Raw genomic sequence first — 16,112 nt, 5'->3', positions numbered from 1 at the left:
TTTCCTGTCTTAATTTCTAGAGATGATTTTATGCTCTTCAGCTACAAATTCTCCTATGCCGTGGATTTTGAGGATCCTAAACCGTGAGGTGGAAAAGAAGACTATTGTGCACCAAAATACTAAATACTTGCATTAATGAAGTGGTGTTATAATTTTTTCCTTCAGTAGTTTCTGAATTTTCTTTATCTTATCTTCATATTTTAAAATGTATTTAAAATGTGAATGACGAATCTGATAAAAACTAAAAACTCTCATTCTTTCCAATCATAACTTCAGTATATTATGTGTAGCTATGAGCGTTAACATTTTCTAAGACATTTTTTTTGTTAGGCATCCCAATTAGATTATAAAAGTCCTGAAATTTTTTCCTATACCTCTTACTTTTATCTTTCATGGCGTCAAGGATTATGGAAATAGTAAGTGCCCAGCAAATCCTTCCTCAGTGAGTTTATCAGATCAGTTGAATAAGGCAAAAGATTGGCGGGTGGGAGAACTATAAAATGTGATGTGGGATTTCAAAATAACTTGTGTATTACCTTGTTTTGTTTTGTTTTTTTTTTAATGTGGTTCTTGTGTGTATGTCCTCATCCCCAACTAGACTGTAAGCATCTGATGGATAGGAACTGCCTCCCAGATTCCCTACTTTTATGTTCCAGTTACACAAATTTGAGCAACATCAGAGCCAGTTCAGTGAATGTTACTAAATCCTAGATTGACTAAAAATAAAATCTCATATGCTAAAGAACCAAACCAGCATCAAATAAAATGTGAAACACAGAACAGATAATATATTTACATTCTTCAGCATGCATTTTTACAGTCTTTATCCCATTTTATAGATAGCTGAAAAGGTTCCAGTCCTCTTCAGGAAAGGATGTTAGCAATGTAAGCATTGGGGCAGGGAGCCATGGGTAGTGGTCCTCGTGTTTTATTACATTGTAGAGTGCAAGAAAGTAGAGAAAGTACTTATAATGTAAAAAAGAAAGGTATAGGCAATAAATTTAAGAAAAGTTAGATACAGGGGATCCCTGGGTGGCCCAGTGGTTTGGCGCCTGGCTTCAGCCCAGGGCATGATCCTGGAGACCCGGAATCGAGTCCCACGTTGGGCTCCCTGCATGGAGCCTGCTTCTCCTCTGTGTCTCTGCCTCTCTCTCTCTCTCTTTCTCTCTCTCTCTCTCTCTCTCGAATAAATAAATAAATAAAATCTTTAGGAAAAAAAGAAAAGTTAGATACAAATGTATGTAGATGGATCACTTCTTGGTTCTTGTTCTGAGCCTGGTAAAGTGAAGGTGACGACTGAGCAACCGTTAAATAATAAACAGGTATCACTTCCTGAGGTAACTCTTCAGTTAAAGTACTTTTCCTTTAAGAAAAAATTTAACGTGTTGAGATATTATAGATTCAATTTTCTGCGTAATTACTTTCCCCCATTCACATGAATAATCAAGTTAGCTACATTTAACCTAGAACTAGGTAAACTCAAAATGTCATTAAAAAGCAAAGTCATTATTCTGAAATACCACAAGATGGTGATGTTGCTCCATTTGAAATGTCTAAACCCAAAACAGAAACACTGAACTTTCTCCAGAGACCTTAAGTTTTCTTTATCAAAAAATTAAGATTTCAAGATTATCTGCGTTTCCAAATAAAAGAATCATGAAGAATCAAAACCATCTATGTTATAAAATTCTAAGAGTGATTTCCACTTTACATGTGATTCAGTGGAGTGTGAATCATGTCTTTGTCTCTCTGCGGGCTGTATGCTTTTTTTGTCTTGTGTGGAGCTTCAAGGTGTGTGTGTGTGTGTGTGTGTGGTTTATGTTCCAGATGTCTATTATAATCTTTTCCCTCTGTTCCCTTGTTGCTCTATATGTATGCCTCCCCTGTGGCGATTCTGTGTGTCACTGTTAATTGTCTCTCCCATTAAATTTTGTCTAATACACGATTGCAACCTCAGTGTCAAATAAATGTGTGTGTGCATTTGTCTTGTGAACAAAGGTTGGTATGCCATTTTTTTCTTTCTATTCTTCATCTCTTCTGTTTTTTCACTAAAAAATATTAATACAGCAGTGGTATCTGGATACTCTATAGCTATGATAAAAAAATATTTTTTTCTTTTCCCTGTTCTTTGGCTCTCCTTTCTCCTTCTATCTCTTTCCATAATATTCACTAAATGTTTGGTTTTTAAAAATTAATTATCAAATTGAATTATGAAATAGGGAAACATTTTATATATTTTACATGTTCCCGTGGGGGGGGGGGGGGATGTGTTCATGGATTTTTTTTTTTTTTTTTATTCCTCTGGAGGCCTTGTACTTGATATAGAAAGGGTCTCCTATTCAATTGATTTATGTGGTTTATGAACACGGATTAAATAGAAGAGAAAAAAAATCTAATTTGGATCCATTATATCAGTCAGAAACAACTGTCTGGAGAGCAAATTTAGATTGTTTTTTTCTAAAATGTTTCTACAAAAGGCTTGGCCACCTATTGATTGATTTTTTTATTTTAATCTAACATAGAGCCAAGTTGCCTAATTCCTATCATATTCATGAAATAATGAAATATTTTCTCTTTACAAAGTAACTGTATCCTTCTCATCATTCCTATTCAACATCATACTGGAAGTCGCACTAACACAATAAAACAAGAAGGAAGTAAAGCATACAGTTTGGGTAGGAAGAAATAAAACTGCCTTTGCTCACAAGTGACATGAATACTTTTATGCACAAAATCTGAAAGAATTGACCAAAAAATTATTGGAACTAATTAATGATTCTAGAAGGTTGCAGAATACAAGGTTAATAAAAAAATTAAAAATTTAAAAATTAAAAAAACAATTTCTTTCCTATATACCAGCAACAAATAATTGAAATTTGAAATTAGAAACATAGCACCATTTACATTAGAACCAACCCCCAAAATTAGATATTTAGGTATAAGCCTAACAAATTAGGTATAAAATCTATGTGAGGAAAACTCTAAAACTCTGATAACAAAAATCAAAAAGGTCTAAATAAATGGAGAGGTATTCATTGCTCAAGGAGAGGAAGATTCAATATTGTCAAGATGTCAGTTTTCCCCAACTTGAACTATACATTCAGTGAAATCTCTCAATCAATATCCCAGCAAGTTACATTATGGATACTGACATACTGATTCTACAGTTTATATGGGAAGCAAAAGAATCAGAATAGCCAGCACAATACTGAAGGTAAAGTGTTAATTCTTACACTTAGTATTACAATTCTTATTGTAAAGAGTTCTTTACAATAAGAGAATTAACACCACATGACTAACAATAAAGGTATAGTTACCAAAACAGTGTGGTGTTGGTAAAAGAATAGACAAATTAATGAAATAAAATGGGGAACTCAAAAGTAAACCTGCACAAATACAGTCAACTGATCTCAGACAAAGGAGCAAAGACAATTAAATATACACAGAACACTCTTTTCAACAAATGGTGCTGGATCTACTGGACATAAACATGCAAAAAATAAATGTAGTCATGGGCCTTACACCCTATAAAAAATTAACCCCACATTTTTTATAGACTTAAATGTAAAATTAAAAACTATAAAACTTGTAGAAGATAATATAGTAAAAAATCTAAGTGCCCTTGGGTTTGGTGAAGGCTGCTTTAGATATAACCCCAAACTTATGATCCATGGAAATAAGCATTGGTCGTTTAAACTTCATTAAAATGAAAAACTTCTGCTCAGCAAAAGACACTGGTAAGAAATGAAAATCCACAGAAAATGTTTTCAAAACACAAATCTGATAAAAAAAAATTTGTATACAAAGTATGCCAAGAACTCTTAACTCCCAAGAATAATAGCCCAAATAAAAAGATAGCAAAATATCTAAACATGAATCTCACCAAGTAAAACATATAGATGACAAGCATATGAAAAGATGCTCAATAGCAAATATAATTAGGGAATTGCAAATTAAAAAAATAAGACAACTGCATACCTATTAGAATGGTTAAATCCAAAACACCGAGGGTATAGAGCAAGAGGAACTTTCATTCATGGCTGGTGGAATGCAAAATGGTATAGCCACTTTGGAAAACTGTTTGACAGTTTCTTACAAAGCTAACCATAGTCTTACCACATCATTCAGTAGTTGTACTCCTAGATATTTACCTAAATGAGTTGAAATTTTATGTTCACACAAAAACCTGTGTACAAATGTTAATAGCAGCTTTATTCATAATTGCTCAAAATTGGAGGGAATCAAGATGTCCTCTATCAGGGGAATGTATAAACTGTGGTACATCCATACAATGGAATACTATTCAGTCCTAAGAAGAAATGAGCTATCAAGCCATGGAAATACGCAGGGGAAATTAGATGCATATTGCTAAGTAGATAAGCCAGACTGTAAATGCTGCAGTGTGTGATTCCAACTACATGACATTCTTGAAAAGGCTAAATGATGGAGAGTAAAGAGATCAGTGGTCGCCAAGGGTTCAAAGAGAGCAAGGAAAAAAGGGAGTGATTAAAAGATGGAACACCTGGGGCACCTGAGTAGCTCAGGCAGTTAAGTGTCACACTCAATTTTGGCTCAGGTCATGATCTCAGGGTCATGAGATGGAGCCAGGCTCCATGCTTAGTGAGAAGTCTGCTTGAGATTCTTGCCTTCTGCCCCATCTCAAATCTACCAATCAATCAATCTTTTTTAAAAAGAAAGGAACACCAGATTTGGAGGGCAGTGAAACAATTCTGTATGACACCATAATGGTTGATACGTGGTGTTATGCAGAACACTTAGAACTATACAACACAAAGAGTGAACCCTAATAAACTGTGGGCCTTAGTTGATAATAATGTTTCATTATTATAACAAATGATTATAACAAATGTGCCACACACTAAAGGGAGGCGTTAATAATTAGATAAACTGCAAGGAGGCAGTGGAGAAAAAGTTTTTGAGAACTCTCTGTACACTCTGCATAATTTTTCTTTAAACCTACAACTGCTCTAAAAATAAGATCTATTAATTTAAATAAAAACAGATAACGATATTACATATTATGATACTTTTTTTTTACACCATTACCTTTTTATTCTCTTTTATCATTCAGGTTTTTTCAGAACATTATAGTCTGCATAAAGGGAAAGAAATCACATTTTAAAAACTCAATTTGTCCAATTTTTAAACTCAATATATGAAACCATGACATATCTCTTAGGAATAAAAAACATTCAAAAATTATTTTGGGGGACACCTGGGTGGCTCAGCGGTTGAGCATCTGCCTTTGGCTCAGGGCATGATCCCAGAGTTCCGGGATAGAATCCCACAGGGAGCCTGCTTCTCCCTCTCTGCCTGTGCCTCCTTCTCTCTGTCTCTCAGGAATAAATAAATAAAATCTTTTTTAAAAAATTATTTTGGTATTAAGATTAAAGATTAAGACCAACTTCCAGGTAAGTCAAGTGTTTTCATTCCAGTGATTTTATAGAAATGAGATAATGATGTGTACGATTTGAAATACTCAAATCCTTGAAGATCTCTGCCCTACCATTTAAATAAAAACTAACATGTTGGCATAGTTTCAGTGGCTTTCAATTTCCTGTTTGATTTCAGAAATGTACAGATGATCTTTGGCTTGAGCTACTTCCATTATGACAATGGCCTTCAGGGCTTTCTTACCTGCAGCTTTCATTCCCAGGCCCCTGTATAGCCCTCCCAGCTTCAACTACAGGGAAGCCACAGTGAGGGGATACAGAGGATAATGTTTAATGATTTTTCTGTCCATATTGCAGGGCTCCTTCCCAGTTGTGCATGTACAAGCAGACACTCATGACCTGCAACATGTACACACTGCTCTTCTCAAATCAGTGCGCTCACAGATCTCCAGCAGCTCACTACAGGATTTGTAGTGCTTTGCCCTCTGGAAGTCCTTGATGAACATTGTGTACATATCTGACCATGCCTTGGACAGTTTCTGCCTTTGGAGGAATGGCTGAGCTTCTGGATTTCCACCTTGGCCTTACGTTGTCTTTGGTGGTACATTCCTGGCACCATCAAGTAAAGAAGGAAGAACCTCTTAACCAATCTTCCTGTCTTCTGTTGGGTACAGATCAATGTAGATGGTAAAAACCTCCTCTCCAAGGTTGATACTCTGTATACTCCTAACGTCTGCCAAGGTCCCCTTCTGGGCCACAATGACATCGGGGCAACCTCAGGGAATATTGCTGATCCCAAATGAGAAAGATCTTCATCTTTGAAGATGAAACCATTACAGTTACCTGGTGCAAAGAGTACCAACAAGCTATCACTGTCAGGGACTTGGAGGTGCTTGGAGTGAAAGTGATGAAGAGCACCAATGTCATTCCGAATTAAGTCCTTCTTCTCATTGTCTGATTAATCCAGATGTGATTCAAACTCCTTCACAGCTAACAATTTCTCTGAAGGATTTTTCTCTGGGTGGATTTTCTAGCTGGCCAAAATCCTTGCAGTTAGTCCTACAGTCTCCAAGGGATTCCATTTACCCCCAAAAACAACATTCCAGCTTGTGCATAGGCCAATCTTCTTTCTGATACTCCACATGGTAGTAATATGCCTACCTGCTTACATCTTCTATATCTGTACAGTAGTTTTTCCTGGCGAAGCAGTACTTGCAGTGGTTGCCCTGTTCCTTGACCATGAGCACCTAGGCACATAGGCATATGCCTGGCAGGAGAAGAGCAAGTCCTCCACGTGGAAGGGTTGCCATCGTCTGCAGCCTTCATGCTGGCAGTGGGGTGGGACTGGTGGGGCAGGTGCTGAGGGACACCTGGCATCTCCCTCCTGGGAGTGGTGGCTCCCTGCAAGCTATTATTAAAGAAGTGTCAGATCTGTGGGGTGGGGGTTGGGGGGGCAAGCTATAATATTTTTAATGCCTATTCAGAGCAGATGTGTGAAGCTAACTGGAGCGCTATTATAACATTGTGAGTTTCAAAGAAAACAGCATAAAATGCATATATCTAAGTGGTCTAATCATCTAATAATGCACTTACTGTGTTTTAAGAGATTTTAATAAGACCTTTTCATTAACTGTGGGATCCAAGATCCTATTGTTAGATGTAGAAAACTCTAGCGAACATGAGATTAGTATTGAAGATGTAGTTAGGACCCTAAATTCTTTAACAAGGGCTATCCCAATTAGACTTATGCATATACTTTTTAAATTTTGGCAAATAAATGATGGAATGAATGAATGAATGTGTATGTAGGTTGTATAACAACTCATGCCTTAGTCCTTTATATTGATTTCTGGTTTTCATCTACAGCCAATAAATGAAGTATGTGATATTCATTATTCCTCCTCTTGACTCCATTGAGCAAAAGATAATCATAAGCCTCAACTACAAATTCTTTAATGCACCTTGACTAAAAATTTTAATAGGAGTCAGAAGATGTATATCTCAGCATCTGAATTAGAAATTCAATGGAAATCTATTACCATAGATGTTTTAAGAATATAAATCTCACAACAAACCATTATATGTTGTTAATTAGACAAAAGAGAGGTTTAGTAACTACACAAGTTGTCATAAGATACTAATCAATGTTATTTGCACCATCAGAATTTGAGGTTTGTTTCTAGATCTATTTCTTAAAAATGGCACAAAAATGCTGTAATATTGAAATTGTTTGATTAGAAAACCAAAAATTGCGTTGTAAACTTGAGCTTAAAAATAGATTTTAGGGATTTCCATTTGTTAGAAAACTTATCATAGAAAACTGTTATTCACATAAATTGCAATCTATGTTGACATAGGGGTTAATTTGATCTTAGTTTATTATGACCTCACTGAGATAGCTCAAATTAACTAAAGATTATGTAGGTTTTCTTGAAATTAGAGAAATAGCTAAATGTTGTAAAAATTAATTTTATAGATAAAAATAAAATGTTTACAAGTTTAAAATACAACTCAAAGCCTCAATTTACCTAAATTGTTGGATATACTGATCTAGATGGAACAAAGGAAAATGGCCTTACTTGGAAATGTAGAGTTGATATTTATAAAAGGTTAGACTAGTGATAGAAATCATATCAGGGATAAGACCATTCAGGGATTATGTGGCAAGGAAGAGCAGGGTAGAGGAGCTAAGAGAATGCCAAGAAATACCTCCAATTCCAATAGGAAGAAGAGTCTATAAAGGAAAATCAGAAAGAATGGCCAGGTTAGTGTTGTTGAAACATTACTGAACTTCCACTATAATTTCTTCCATTTTACTAATCCACTTCCTTTTCTCATATATTAAAATTGCAAAATAATAAATGAGAATCAGTGCGCCGGGCATACTGATTCTCCATCTAGAAAGGTTATGTGGTATGTAGCTAATCATACCAAATAGAAAACAAGCACAATACAGTTTTTTTTGTTTAATCTCTTACTAGCTGCTTAACCTTAGGTAAGTTAGTAAGCCTCTCTATGCCTATTTCCTCTTCAGTACAAGAGATACAATGACGTATACTACCTGCATCATATGGTAAATGTTCAGTGAATGATATCCATTATTATTGTTATTGTAGCATAGTTAGTAATTTTAAATGGACAAGAGAGAAAAGGTCAATCTCTTGTCCTAAATGCCAGAAACAACCACAAATTCCTGTGGGGGGAAAAAAAAAGTTTATACAAAGAAAGGCACATTATTTGGTGTCTAATTCTTTCTGGATTTCCCTTAATTTTTTTTTTTATATTCCATAATTGGGTATATTTCGATGGCAAAATGTGGTTCTTTGAAACTAGAGAAGTTAAAGAAAAGACTAACATTCCAAAACTCACAATACTTATTGTAAAAACAGATCCCCAAGGGTTGAAAACAGTATGTGGTATGTAGTAAGCACTAAGTAAATATTCATTGAATGCGTAATTGAAAGCTTCTGAAAACATTTTTATTTCTGTTTGGTAATTTGATCAGTGCTTTCCTTATAACCCTTCAATGTGAATGAATCATGAGCCTCAGGATTGAAACAGCATCTCATCCAACAACCAGTATAGTGACTGAACCCCTTTGCTATAGTTTAGTGATCTGGCAGTCTAATCACAATTTTAGCTCTACTAGTTATAGAAAACCATATACTTCAGGGGGAAGTTCACCATGTCTGGAGACAATTCTAACATCCAGTTAAGCCTTTTATTGAGCCTAATTCCCTGTTGTTAGCTGATCCACAGGGAAATAAAATAAATTGCTCTTTAATGCTAAGAGCAATAAATAGTTCTCTTGCTAAATACCTAGTACTTAGAACAATTTCTGGCATATGTTAAGTCTTCTGTAAATATTCATTATTATGTTGTTAATGTACATTTCATTAATTACTGGTTGATAATAAGCTACTCATAGCCTTTTCTACATTGGCTCCCACAAACCAGATTCTTCTCCATCCTACACATTGTATGTTGAGCAGATGTGGACAAAAGGACACCACCAGTCATCTTTAACAAACTATTTCACTAGATTTTTATTTTAAGATTTGATTTATTTATTTGACCGAGAGAGAGAGAGCACAAGCAGGGAGAGCTGAAAAGAGAGAGGGAAAAGCAGGTTCCCAGCTGGGCAGGGAGCCCAACATGCGGCTCAATCCCAGGACTGCGAGATCATGACCCCAGCCGAAAGTAGACCCTTAAACTACTGAGCCACTCAGGTGCCCCTATTTCATTAGATGATAGAATTTATCAATCATTCACGCTTGGATTTATTTCCTTCAGTGCATTTTTTAAAATGCTCTTAAATGTTACAGAGTAGGAAAAGGTGTCCTAAATCTGGTAAACAGAAAATAAATGTCTACTTTTATTTTGAAGCTTTTGTGTACTGTGCTTTTTAAAAATGCTATGTAACCTTGTACATTGTTATGAACTAACAAGAAATATGTTGAATCCTTGAAAATTAATTTTGACTTTAGAATACCTGCAGGGCTTTTTGTCAAGCCAAATCAGGTTCAACCTAGTTATAGCCTAATTAGGCTAAATTCACATATTTAAGCAAGAATGATGACCACAGCTTGATTAGAAGGCAACTCTGTCAAGCTACAGGGTATATGATTAATATTAATGCATCTATCTATAAAAAATTTTTAAAGACTTATTATTAAAGAGCAGGCATGTTTGCAATTCAAGAAAACATCCATTATGTTGGGAGAAATTTTATGAAAACTCAGTTAAACTAAAACTCCTATATTGGGTATTTTAATACTTTTAGAATATAATCATTATTGAACATTTTTCTTTAACTCTGTTTTTATATAACCATTATTGAATATTTTTAACTCTGTTATTTGTATTTGAATTTTTTTGTTTTAAAGCCATTAAATCATCTCTAGGTTATATAAAACACGTACGTAAATAACTGTGTGTTAACAAGAGTATTTGTACCATGTATTTATATAAATCAATGAAAAAATGTTATATACTACATTCATTTCTAAATGATAACCTCAAAATAATTCTGGTTTTGAAAACCAATTTGAATGCTAAAACTCATCAAAATTCATCAGTCTTGCTGAGCCTGTCTCTTCATCATCTCATTGATCAATGAAGTAGTATAGCAACCTAAAATATGAGTCATTTTTCTAACATAAAAAATAGGTAAGGGTTTAATTTCAAGCTCATGATTACACAAATCTGCAAGAAGAAATTAGGGGATGATTATTTAAATTTTTTGGTTATAAAGTAGGTAAATATTCACAGGTAAATAAATACTTGAGATGAATGAATGAATTATAAAATTTCATAGTTACGTTAAAGGAACTAATAAGTACTTAAGTTGAAAGGGAGTACATGTTTATCTAAAAGATATCTGATTGTTTAATACATGGAACACATTTTTTCCCAATAAAATTCAAAACTAGAGATACTACTAATGAGGGCAGAAACACAGCCTAAAAATTATTTCATGGATAACTGATTTTTCCACATTGCAATCAGTTTTATTTGTGAAAGTATATGTAATATACAGGATAAAAATAAGCTAGTCCTAAATACTGAAATGAAAATAGGGAATTCTAGTGGTGCTTAATTTTATGATCAAATGCAGTCTTGTTTTCAGTTCCCACTGAGCCTTCATACATTTCTGCAACAAAGATTTTTCTTTACTTGCTGTATGCAAGAAAATCTGATCAAAAAACAGTCTTTTATAGGGGCACCTGGGTGGCTCAGGTGGTTAAACATCTGCCTTCAGCTCAGGTCATGATCTCAGGGTCCTGGGATCAAGCCCATGTCAGGCCTGCTTCTCCCTCTCCCTCTGCCCTTCCCCACTTCTCATGCTCTTGCTTGCTTTCTCTCTCTAATAAATAAAATCTTTTTAAAAAATTGTCTTTTATAAAGAATGAAATGTGTGCACTTTTCCCCCTTACATGTGTACTGACGATTCCATTACTATACCAATTTATAATACCAGACAGATCCACTCAGGTCTTTCCTTGTCACTCTTGTATGAAGAGACAGAAAACAAATGGCAAAAGACAGACAACTGAGGCCCACTCTCCAAACAACAAGGATGCTATGAAGGAAAATAATTAGATGGAGAGACAAAAAGACATGTAAAAATGGGGAATAGAAGAGTGATTTGGTTGCCCAATACCATTTATTCTTTTGACTCCAGAATGGCATCAAATACCAATCATCGCTAACATTTTTTGTGAAAATGCTATTAGTGAAAAGGTAGAGTCCCCCTGCCATCTGGTTTCTTTTCAGTGGTAACTAAAACCATATAGCTGCTCTCAGTCCATTTGAAATCATCCCAATGTGATCATGTTTTGTTGTTGCTGTTGTTGTTAAAGGTTTATTTATTTCAGAGAGAGCATGAGTGGGAGGGGCAAAGGGAAAGGGAGAGAACCCTCAAGCAGATTCCGTGCTGAGGACAGAGCTCCACACAGGGTTTGGTCGCCCAACCCTGAGATCACCACCTGAGCTGAAACCAAGAGTCGGATGCTTAACCTCCTGCACCACCCACATGCCCCTAATGTGATCATGTTTTTAAAATAAGTTTTGAAAAAAAATCTGCCATCAGTTATCAATCATGTTTTATATTTTTTATTTTTCTCATTCAGAGACTAAAAAAATTATACAAATGCTTGTCACTATTCAACATCCCTTTACTTATTCATTTGTCTTTTTCAGATTTCTTTTATCTCTTCCTCAAAACTTTACTAGCTTTCCATAAAATACTAGTGTATATACCTGGAAGGGATTTTCAGCAATGGATCTTTTTATTGCCTTGATACCTTTAGGACTTAACTGAAATGTACTTGTCTCCTTCTAGAGAGGTTCTCAAAGTGAGAATCTACAAATATCTTATAATTATACAGTTGACCCTTGAAACAACATGGGGCTCTTGGGCACTGACCACCCCCCAAACAAAAAACTACATATAACTTTGGACTTCCCCAAAACTTAACTAAAAGCCTATACTGTTGACTGAAACACAATAACAAACAGTTGATTAACAGATATTTTATATATGTGTTTTACATTGTATCCTTACAAGTAACCTAGAGCAAAGAAAATGTTAAGAAAACTATAAAACACATTTACAGTACTGTGCTGTAAAAATTTGCATATAAGTGGACCCCAACAGTTCAAACCTATTGTTCAAGAATCAACTGTAATGTGAAAAAAAAAAGGGTCTTCTGACTTAGAGTGTGAATAAAAGGGTTAGTCCCCATATCATGCAATAATAAGAGAAGGCAGCATAGAGCATTGAAAAAGGAATGCCTGATTGTATATATTGCCTCAACACATTGTGAATACCTAGAGTTGCAAATCTTGACCTTTTAACCCTCCCTTCAACCACAAACTTCTCCTGTCTCAATTTTCTTACTCTCCCACTCTACTCTTCATCTTCGATGCCTCTGGTCTTTTAATGCTTCCTATTAAGAACTTAAAAACTAGCATTCATTCACAAAGTGTTGTACATTATTTTATTTATTCCTTTTAACAATCTGTATTATTATCCCCATTTTAGTGAGGAGATTTAGAGATTCACCCAAGATCACACTGATGGGATTTCTGCTATCAGGATAAATGGAGATATTAGATTAGAAGCAAGGACTCCATCCTATAAACAAGAAGGTAAACTTTTGAAGGACCATAAATTGTGTAGGAGAAAATTGTGTTCCATATAATGAAGTGGTGAAAAGCTGGGAGCAGAAGTCCAGATATAACCAAGGGGCCTAATTTAAGGATCCAGGCACATAACTGCCACTTTCCAAGGCTAGGCACAAGAGAACATTATGCAGGTGTTCAAGAAAGGCCAGGGCTTGCAGTGATTAATAGAACAATGCCCCTGGGAGCTGGTAAAGTCAGGAGGAATGGGGTACATCCAAACCCAGCAAACAAGCTCCCAAGTTCCCCATCTGGCAGGTTATAACGTCCATTCTGTATTCTCACTATCAATGGCTCTGACCAAACTTTAGCAGATGTTTCTACACTTCCCACAATATGTGCTATACAAGCAGAGACCATAGTATTTCAGGCAATCTCAGCTCCCTGAGGAAGGCACGATTAACAATGTCCAAGTGTTTGCATAGTACCAACTCCATGAAAGACTACAAACTCAAAGATTAGAGAAGGCTCAGAGATTATAGAGAATTCAAACTGTAACTTCCAAATAAGTAAAATTAATACACTTAAATAATAGATTATTTTATACATGAAAGAAAAATAGGAACCAATTAGAAATTCTAGAACTGAAAAATGGGTAAAACTGGGACTTAAATACTGGGTGTTCTTCTTCCAAGCTCTATGGTCTCTCCTCTGATATCATAGTTACTACTACAAACACACAGAGATGCATATATGTGTGAATTTGCTTGTTTATTTAGCTTCCTTATTACTCTGCCTCTATACATAGTCTTGACCTCATGATCCATCAGAGGAACCTATTAATCTCGTCTCCACATCTTCTACTCTGCTTACCTTGCAAATGCATAATCTTGTGGTTTTCACCCTTGGTTGCATGTTGAGAGATATGTGGAAAGTTGAAAACAAAAAACCCACCATAAGTACCCTAATTAAATCAGATCCTTTTAGAGTAGGACTCATGCACCGATATTTTTTAAAAGTTCCCTAAATGATTCTACAATAATTGCCACTGTTCTTGTTTCAGAAAGGGCTAATGATTCACTAATGTGTGGCTTCCCCTTCCATAGTATAAAGTTGTCACTAGGAAGCAGCTGTCTAGCTAGGAAGTCATCCTCAAGCATTGCCTGTATGAAGGCAAGGCCAGGGGATTAGTTCTCATCATTAGAATGTGAACTGAAATAATGTATATCACTTCAGAGAAATGGAAGTTTCTAAGAAGCAATGTATATTTTCATTCCTCATTTTCTCTCTTCTCATCTTCTAACTTGATGCAGAAGACTCTAAGAGTCTAGCAAATGCAAAATCACAAGATGGAAGGAGCCTAGGTCCATGAATCACTACTTAGAGTTATGCTCCAACCAAGTCCTTTATCATTACAAAACTGCTAAGAGAAAAACATTCATGGTATATCTCTAAAATTCTGAATTTTGTTTCATCAGAGTTACTCAGATCAATAGAGAAATGGGTACCTCCAAGTGGAATGCTGCTGTGACAAAAATCTCAAGTATGTGGTGTTAAATCAGTGATTAGGCAACAGGCATCAGAGAAATAACGTACCAGAGGCCATGTCATTTGGGATAGTGGTAAAAAATAGTTTATAAATATTATTTTGAATAACTTGGAAAGCAAACCAAATACCTGTGATCTTGCATCTCTACAGCAGTAGTTCTCAAGTGGGGATGACTTGGCCCCCTGGAGGACATCTGGCAATGACTCAAGACAAGTAAAACTGAAGTGAAAATTTCAATTATTTCTCAAGACCAACTCAATTGTTTTGACTCCACTCCTCCTATCAGATTATGCTTCTTTATGTCACTCATATCGGGGATTGTTGAGTGTTTTACTTGCATTCCATCAGCGTCGGAACACTTAATTCACTCCTTTTCCTACACGTCTCTATTATAATATAAATCTCTTGAAGCAGATAGTCTTATCCACGTATCCCATGCATTGCCTAAGACATGTCTTAGAGAAAGTGTACAATTAGTGTTTGCTGAGTACTCTGCAAATCACGGAGCCTTGATCTCATAGTCCAGTATTAAGAAACATAGATCACAAAAATCAGTTCACAATATATTACAAGTCTTACAAGACTCCAAGGCCTTACAGTCACCAGTTTTCACAATTTAGGTGTCCCCAGCAACTGATATGGTACCCTTTGGGCATTCTTTCAATCCAACTTCAAATTGCATTAGACTAGTTACCATGCAAAGTTGCCAGCTGCCTAAACTGTGAAAACAGTACATTTCTAAGGACTATAGTTGGTGTCAAGAGTATAAATGATGGTCTTTTAAGGAGGTTAGGGGCTGGAATATGACAAACTAAATTTTAGTACTTGAGTAGCAACAAGGGTATCAAAAACAGAAACCACTATGCCTCCCTGTGGGAAGGAATGGTCAGAGGCAAAGACATGTATGTACGTCAGAAAGGCTAACTAAGGACAGAAATAAGAAAATAGATAATTATCTATTTTGCTATTTTAGACCAAAGAAGATAAGCCTAATTCAGCATTCAATTAAAAAATTATGTCAACTCCTTAGCCCATATAGGTAGCTTTGACATCAGAATGCTAATGTCTACTACAGAGGGGAAGAAAAGCAACAATTTTAATTTCCCTTCCACACTTAAATCCTGCTTCTCAATTGAAGATACAAATCTGCATTTCTGAAGACGGTGACTGGAGGTAGATTTGTGGTCTTAAGCATGAAGGTAATGGAAATGTATGAAGTCATTCAGGATTAGTAAAAAAACAGAACAAAGAAAAGCTTAAAATGTAAATGGTATACACAGTAAGAACCAGCAAAGGAATGAATAAGCAATATAAATCATGATGGTTTTCTTACAAAGTGCCTATCACATCATGTTGGCTGTTTTATATGGGTTTACAATTGAACAGATGTTTTTTTTTTTTTTTTCCAAATGTCATTTTTCTACCTTAAGATCCACTTTTCCTCTTTTTATTTTCCTAAACCCACCACTCCCAGTCATCTTATGTATATAGTAAGGCTCAATCAATTTTTGATTCACTAAATA

The 16,112-nt window shown here is 35.4% G+C and overlaps 1 pseudogene; it reads right to left on the bottom strand.

Moving 5' to 3' along the window:
• Positions 1 to 2,708: 2,708 nt before the first annotated feature.
• LOC140615347 (N-lysine methyltransferase SMYD2 pseudogene) lies at positions 2,709 to 9,383 on the bottom strand (annotated as a pseudogene).
• Between the last annotated feature and the right edge of the window lie 6,729 nt (positions 9,384 to 16,112).

Source organism: Canis lupus, chromosome 23 (genome assembly GCF_048164855.1).
Source record: "Canis lupus baileyi chromosome 23, mCanLup2.hap1, whole genome shotgun sequence".
Classification (NCBI taxonomy): Eukaryota; Metazoa; Chordata; class Mammalia; order Carnivora; family Canidae; genus Canis; species Canis lupus.
This window is presented reverse-complemented; position numbering and strand designations above follow the sequence as displayed.